The following is an 8,802-nucleotide window of genomic DNA, read 5'->3' on the forward strand; positions in this document are numbered from 1 at the left end:
GTGCCCGGCATACCCGGCCATGTTGTATCTACCGCGTCATAGCCCACCCCTAGGGTCAGGGCTACGCATGACCTCCAACACATATCCTATAAACACCAGACACTAGTTGCAACTCCTGGATAGAGGACTAGGGTGGTTAAGAAGCCGAGAGGGTCCATTGGTTTCGGGCCCAATGCATGGTAGTAGCTGGTTCTTAAATCACACATATAGATCTTGGTGCTTAAGGACGGTTCCAATGAAACAACCCACCATGTACTCCTACATGGCCTCTCATTGATACCTTTACGAAATCGTGTTCAACACATCACTCACATTACCGACATATTCATTTCACTCTAGCCCATCACCTAGATGAACCAGACCTGACACGACTCTAAGCATAGCAGGCATAGCAAGGTAGGAAACACAGACATGGCTCAATCAACTCCTACAGAGGCTAGTGGGTTTCATCTAGTTACTGTGGCAATGACATGTGATGTAGAGGAAATGGGTTCAGCAACCGCAGAACACATCAGTTTGAAACGTTGTTGTCTTAATGCAGTAAATGAGAGCAGGAGCGAGAACATGGGATTGTATCGATATGATCAATGAGGCTACTTTTCTGATGGAGTAGTAGTAGGATACTGCCCTTCAGTCGGATATTGATAGGTATCCTCAGAGGCAGAACCTACCATGAAAGACACATCGGAACACAATCATCACATGGCAATATGCAACAATATGATGCATGCTATGACATGGCAATATGGGTGTGTTTTGGCTAATGCATTGTAAAACAGGTTGGTTTGAGTCCATTTGAATCAAAGATTCAAATGAAAGCCCATGATATGAAGTCATATTAATGCATTAGCTTGTTTCACTTAAACAGCAAGGTTAAAGTGTTCTGACATGCATGAATGCATTACATATGGAAAGATTGGATTTTTCTGATTAATTTTCATATATAAATCTTTGGATTTGGAGTTACAGATTAATTTCTATGAATTTTTGAAGTTTATAACATTTTCTAGAATTTCCTGTATAAGAATAAATCCAGTAAACGATTTACTACATCAGCATTGCATCAGGGTGATGTCAACAGTCAATGAGGACGGTCCAGGTCAAAACTGACCAGTGGGTCCCGTGTGTCAGTGTCATTAGACTAACTAATTTTAGTTAGTCCTAATCCTAGGTTAATTAGAAGGGCGGGCCCACATGGTCAAATGGGTCAAACCCACCAGCAACTTGACGCTGGCGTGGCCAAACGCGGTGGAGCAGCGCGGGATTCCTCGTCCGGCAACCAAATGGACGGCGGAGGGCACCTACGTGTAGCTGGGAGCGAGCCGCGTCGGGTGGTACTAGTGGTTGGGCTCGGGGTCTCCGGAAACGACGTCGGCAACGAGTTTGGCGGCGGCCGGAGCTCGGACGAGCTCGGACTCGTTGCTAGGAGGCACGGCGAGGTGCATGGAGCAGTGCCACGGGCTCTTGGGGATGCGGTGAGTGCGGTGGCATGCTCGGTTTCGAGCCAGCGTGGTTGTGTCCACGACGGCGACGTGCAGAGGCGGCGGCGGGTGCGGGCGAGCTCGGTGCAGTCGCTGTGGTGCACGGCAGAGTGAACAGAGAGGATGGGGAGAGGCAGGAGCTCACAGGGAACACGGTGAGCTATGCGGTGTGGTCGGGGATGAGCTGGTGCAGCGGTGACGGCAAAGGGGATCTCCGGCGACGGGCAGTGAAGACGAGGTCGGTGCGGTGGCTTCAGGGAAAACGAGTGCTCGGGGCTCGGTCTGCTTGACGGAGAGGACGACGGCAAAGCTTCTGGACACGATGAGACGGCGGGGAGGCGACAGTGGTTGCGGTTTTCACGTCGGTGCGAGTGCGGCAGCGTCGGCCATGGTGGGGAGAGCGAGAGAGAGGAGCAGGGGGGAGAGTGAGGTGTCGAGGTGGTCGAGCGGGCAGCAAGCAGCTGGCGCCATGGCGAGCTCGCGTGGCCGGCACCACCTCCTGTCTGCCTGCCTGGCGGGGAAGAAGCAGCTAGCTAGCACGGTCCAGCACAGTGATGGCCGCCAGGTGGGCCTGCCAGGTAGGTTGCGGCCAGGTAAGCCTCTTTTCCTTTTTAGTTTCTGTTTTGTTTTATTTCTGCAAGTTTGTGGCATTTCTAAAAATTCCTAGGCACTTTCAAAAATCACCAAACTGCTCATGGCCACTGTTTGGAATAAATAAAACATGGAACATTTCAGTTTAGGATTATTTGAGCTTTTAAAATATTTACTAACATTTAAATGCCCAAATTCAAATAACTAATGATTTAATCCACTGACCTTAGGATCACCTAGAAAATTGTGCACCATTTTTGTCGGAGGTTTAGGACCAAGGCAAAGATGATGAACATTTTAGAAGGGCATTTCAGGTTCATTGAAAATATTTTTAGTAAACCCTAGTTGGTTTCGGGGGGTGCTGAGGGTTCTGTCATCCCCATTTCCAAGTTTCTGATAAAGTTAAACATGATGCAAGCACTCTAATGCATGAACTAGCTAGGGTGTGACACCGGAGTAGGGGCTAAGAGCAGGGAATTTTACGTCCCACCCACCACCCACTTCATAGCCACTATCGAGGACCTAACTGACATGCTCGACTACGGCTCCGAAGACATCGACGGTATGAAGGAGGATGCTAGAGAGGAGTAGGCCGAAAACCCGCCATTTACCGGACACTGGACGGCCACCTCTTCATATGACGTGTACATGGTGGATACAACCAAGGAGGGTGACGACGATAATGTGAAAAATCCAGTAGAGGATAAACCTCCCGAGATACAACCAAAACACCAACGGCGCCGCTCTAAATCACGCCGCAGCAAAGACAGCAATACCGGCACGAGAGACAACAATACTCCGGATGATGCTAAATACCAATAAAACCCCATCGAGCAAAACTCTGAGCAAGACGATCGGGAGGATGGGCAAGTTAGCCTCGATGAATAGGCTGAAAATGAAGACTCGGAGGACAGTAATTATCTTCCTCTCTTTGAGAATGAGGTGAGCCTTGGCAACGAGGATTTTATCATGCCTGGGGAACCTCTCGAGCAGGAGCACTTTAAGCGCCGGCTAATTGCCACTGCAAGGAGCCTGAAAAAGAAGCAGCAATAGCTTCAAGCTGATCAAGATCTGCTCAACGATAGGTGGACTAATGTCCTGGCAGCCGAGGAATACGGCCTCGAGCGCCCAATCAACAGTTACCCGAAGCGCAAACTGCTACCCCAATTTGATGGCGAGGCCCTCGAGCCCTCACCATCGGCGCATAATGTGGCTGGCCGACCACCTTGTGGCCGGGACAAAATGGTAACTAAAGCCGAACACCAGCCCATACTACCTCGCCCTAAAAGTAGATACATAACAGCTCGGAGATATACATATGATCTGTGGCAAGACCTGGACAATAGAGCAAGCCATTCCCAGATCTATCTACGGATCGTGGGGGCGTGCACCGACGCGCAATGACGGCTATCTAGCCGGACGTGACAAGCATAATCACGGCCGGGCCGAAAACCACAGACGGACTCCATCCGAGCTGCATCGCGACTTGGCCCGATATAGAGTCGCCGCACACCCCCTCTGCTTCACTGATGAAATAATGGAGCATGAATTCCCAGAAGGGTTCAAACCTATGAATATCGAATCGTATGATGGAACAACAGATCCCGCGGTAATGATTGAGGATTTTCTTCTCCATATTCATATGGCCCACGTTGATGATCTTCATGCCGTCAAATACTTGCCACTAAAATTAAAGCGACTAGCCCGTCACTGGCTAAACAGCCTCCCAGAAAACTCTATTGGCAACTGGGAAGACCTGGAAGACGCCTTTCGCGATAACTTCCAAGGTACGTATGTCCGGTGTCCGGATGCCGATGGCCTCAGTCACATCATCCAGCAGCCCAGAGAGTCCGCCAGGAAACTCTGGACTAGGTTCTTAATGAAAAAGAACCAAATCGTCGACTGTCCAGATGTCGAAGCCCTAGCGGCTTTTAAGCATAGCGTCCAAGACGAATGGCTGGCTCGTCACGTCGGCCAAGAAAAACTAAAGTCTATGGCAGCTCTCACCGCACTGATGACCCACTTCTGCATGGGAGAAGACAGCTGGCTGGCTCGACAGAACAATAGTACCATCGATCCTAGCACCTGTGAGGTCAGGGACAGCAATGGCAAGCCTCGATGCAATAAAAACAAGCGTCGAAACAATAACATAGGAACCCAGGACACGTCGGTCAATGCTGGATTCTGTGGTTCCAATCCCGGTCACCGGAAGAAGCCATTCAAGGCAAACAAAGATGGCCCATCCAGTTTAGACAGGATACTAGATCGGCCCTGTCAAATTCATGGCAGCCCTGACAAACCCGCCAACCATACCAACAGAAATTGTTGGGTTTTCAAACAAGCAGGCAAGATCAATGCCGAACACAAAGGGAAGGGGCCACCTAGTGACAGTGAAGACGAGGAGACTCGCCAACCAAACAGGGGGGCAAAGGCAATTCCCCCCAAAGTAAAAACAGTAAACATGATATTTGTGACACATATCCCTACGAGGAGCGCAAATGCGTACCACGAGACGACTACGCCATAAAGCTGGTCGTACCACAATTTAAACCCGTGGGCAGCATGTCTGATCACTTTTGATCGCAATGACCACCCAACAGATATCTGTCACAAAGGTTCAGTAGCTTTGATCCTCGACCCAATCATCAATGGATTCCATCTCACACGAGTCCTTATAGATGGCGGCAGTAGCCTTAATTTGCTCTATCGAGACACTGTTCGAAAAATGGGCATTGATCCCTCAAGGATCAAGCCCACCACAACCGCCTTCAAAGGTGTAATACCTGGCGAAGAAGCTCACTGTACGGGCTCAATCACACTGGAAGTCGTCTTTAGTTCGCCGGACAACTTCCGAAGCGAAGCCTTGATCTTCCATATTGTTCCATTCTGAAGTGGATACCATGCATTGGTTGGGCGAACCGCGTTCACTCGTTTCAATATGGTCCCACACTACGCTTACCTAAAGCTTAAGATGCCCGGTCCACGCAGCGTGATAACGATCACTGGAAAAAAGGAACAAACCCTCCGTTCCAAGGAGTATACCATGGCCATCACAACCGAAGTACAAAGCAGACTCGCTAAACCGCATAACTTATCGGCCATTAAGCCACCGGCCTCTACTGCACAAGACCGGTCAATTTTCGAGCTAGATTAGCAGTTCTGCCTCCGTCATTCGCCGCATATGCCCACGAAGTTCGCATCGCGCATGCATAATTATACACTTAAAATACCTTGGTCGTCGGCGGAGGCACAATGCGGATAGACCTACGGCACGGTTCGTCCTCCTATAGCTTTTCTCCCTTCTTTTTAAATTATTTCTTATATTTTTTCACAGATGAATCAAAACCTACTCTTCCTATGGACCTGCAAGGACTCTTTCAGAAACCAGTTTCATCCAGGTAACCAAAGATTGCTCCTTTTAAGCAATCCTCTTCGCTAAGGCAAAGGCAACTCAGACGTGCGACAGGAGGTCCAAAAAAATTTGTAGACCAAACACTATTTAAAACCTGGATATAGCCTTCTTCCTAAGCCATCGACCCCTAGCATGTAAAATGACCCGGGTAGAGGTTTTATAATCTGTAAGATTGCGCTCGACGTATCAATCAGATTATAGTGGACATAATCCGTCTTGAGTACTTATTTTTTCCTTGTAGAATTGTATTTTACCTCTTCGGTGGTTTCACATGTACACCTCGGCACCAATCGCCGGGGGCTCAATACGGCAACGTATTAAATTTCCAGCAAGTCCGAACAGCTCTACAGCATACTTCGGCGTCACGAGTTTTGGCTTTATACGCATCACCTTTGAATCATATCTTTGGTCAATAGTTGGGTTGCCCGGCTCATGTGCTTACTACCTTACATTCCACTCTATCGGCTAGGGTAGTAAAGGTAGAACTACAGCGATTGTGTTTCTGGTTCACCTGGTTAAGCACCTCAGTAGAGAAAGCCGAAAACTGACTATCATGATGCGGTGAGAGCTGGTCAACCACTCAGTGACTTATTAAAATCTTTTGCGATTTTTTTCTTATAACATGAAGGACTGTTTCCCGGTCACCTATGTAGCGCAGCCGTATTCGGATAACCGTGTACATACAAGGGGCTATATCATAGACCCACTGTCAAACTCCTATGGCTAAGTGAAGGTGTTAAAGCCCTATAGTCTGATTGCCTAGTTCGCCGCACTGACACCTCCTTCATGGACCAAGACGCTGGGTCAAGTGTATTCAGTTGCTATTCCGAACACCCCCGCATTATATCCGAGGGGGCTGAAGCCGACGACTGGCTAACATTTAGATTATATGTATATAACAAAAAAACGGCCGCACAAGAGGAAATGCCTTCCAGGCAAAAGGCATAAATATAACACAGCCTTAATATATCATCAAAATTCTGATACATTCACTCGAACATAATATTCTTCGAGCACTGACCCTCTATCAAGCGAGCACCCTCTAGGACATCTTCAAAATAATGCTCAGGCGTGCGATGGTCCTTGCCTTCGGGTGGACTGTTTTTTGCAACATCGGCGGCCTTCATTTTCGCGCAGTATGTCTTGACGCGGGCAAAGGCCATCCATGCACCTTCAATGCACGCCGACCATTTTACGGCGTCGATACGCAACACCGAATCAACAAGTCGCTGCACCAGGCTGAAATAACTGTTCGGAATTTGCTCAGTTGCCCACAACCGAACCACTACTTCCTTCATGGCAACTCCGGACACCTTGTGGACCTCGGCCCACTGGGCCATTTGTTTGTTCAGCAACGGACGGTTTGGCTCGTTGCATTGTGACCAAAAAAGCTTCTCCTCCGCATGTCCGTCTTGCGCTTGATAAAACTGTCCCACATCGGCGACACTCTTCAGCAGGTCCAAGAATGAGTTTGGAGAACTCCACAATTGATCAAGCAGGACATACTTCGGGTCGCCGAATTTAGTCTGTAATAGAAAGGGCTTACCAGCCGCTATCTCCCCAGCTTGCCAGATCTCCTCCCGAGCCGCTCTAGACTCGGACCGTGCCTCTCGCGCCTCTTATATAGCCTTGTTGACCGTGGCTTCCTTGGCTTTGTTATCCTTCTCAATTGATTCGCATTGGCTTTTGGCATCCTTCAGCTCTCGCGCCATGGTAGATATTCTCTCCTCGCACTGGCGCCGAGCGGCTTGTTCGGCCTTTAACTCAGCAGCGGCCTTCTTGACAGCCGCATTGCTCACTCTGGCTTTATCCTTGGCCCGGGAAAGTTCAGCCCAAAGGGTCTCAATCGTAGTAGCACCATCTGCAATTATGCATGTCCCAGTATATAATTTTCAGCTTTGTGCTAATATTAGTCTACATGCATAAGACGATGGCCCCAAAACATACCTTGTCCCTCGTCGATCCACCTGTTGATAAGAGTAATGTCCTCATCCGCTGACTCGAGTTTCTACTTTAAATATGCAACTTCCGCAGCATGGACAGTCGTCGTTGACATACCAGCCTATTTTCAAATTAATCATGTCATTTCCTAAGCATACCTTTTCGATCCTCTGATCGCCTCCCTGTGGAGGCCGACCAGAGTCTCAGGGGCTACTATCTATACACAGGCACATTCTCCATGTAAAGAGCGGTTAAGAAATTACATTACATACCTCAAAGCCTCTTAGCAGGCCCATGAAGGCTTCATTCAATCTGCTTGTTGCGGACAGAATCCTCTCAACTACCATACCCATTAAGGTACGATGTTCCTCTAAGATGGATGCATTCTGCAACATGCCATGTAATGTATCCGGTGCCTCCAGACTCCTAGAAGTGGCTATAGGTCTACGAACTCCCTTCAAAGGGATATGTTCACTCGACCCTAGAGTCGTCTTTGGTTGTAATATAGATAGTCCGGGGCCTTTATTGTTGGTCTCCGTAGGGGCTACACACCCCGGACCCTTGACAACAGAAGTATTACCTTCGGGTGCCTCCTTCATTGCCCCCCGCGCCACTTGATGATTTGGGGAGACCCTCCGGGATGACACCTCGAAGTCGTCCACCCTAATGGGCGAGGAAACATGTGAAGGCGTCTCGCTTTCCATCATCTCCGGAAGCAGGTCATCCGAGGAGGAGGACTGTTGAGGTTACTGCGGGCCGGACTACAAATATATATCTAAGAGGTTACTCTTGTGACCTGGAAAGAACGAGATATGTCTAGAATACCCTTGTTCACTTACGATTCGGCGAAAGTCTTGTCCTTATAGAGGAACTATGCGGCAACATCGTCTTCCGAAGCCGAACCGTCTGACAGGAACATTTTCCCTCTCTTGGATGCCTCTGCCCTCAAATCTTCAGAGGCGGACCTTTTCTTCCCATGGGGAGAAGGGATATCAGCTTCTTCTTCCCCTTCGTCTTCAAAAGAGGGAGTTCCGGTCTTCCCGGACATAGCGCCCGATGTACCATTAGAGTGGGAGCTACCCTGGCCTTTTTGCTCTCCTCTTTGTCCTCCTTCTCCGGCACTTGATACGGCACCGGGGCCAGCATCCTTGTTAACACGGGATCGGCTGAGTCTTCGGGGAGTGGGGCCGAACACCTAATTCGTTCCTCTTTCTTTATCCATCCCTGTTCGAAGTATATGTTCAGGAGTCGAGTGCTTACCGAGGTATATTGATACGGCATAATCAAGTAAGCTATGTTCAGGAGTCGAGTGCTTACCGAGGTATCCGGATGGTTGTAGTCGAGGCCGATGTCCTCGGTTGTATCCGGCCACTACTT

Source organism: Triticum urartu, chromosome 2A (assembly GCF_056163025.1).
Source record: "Triticum urartu cultivar PI428250 chromosome 2A, HENAU_Tu73, whole genome shotgun sequence".
Lineage (NCBI taxonomy): Eukaryota > Viridiplantae > Streptophyta > Magnoliopsida > Poales > Poaceae > Triticum > Triticum urartu.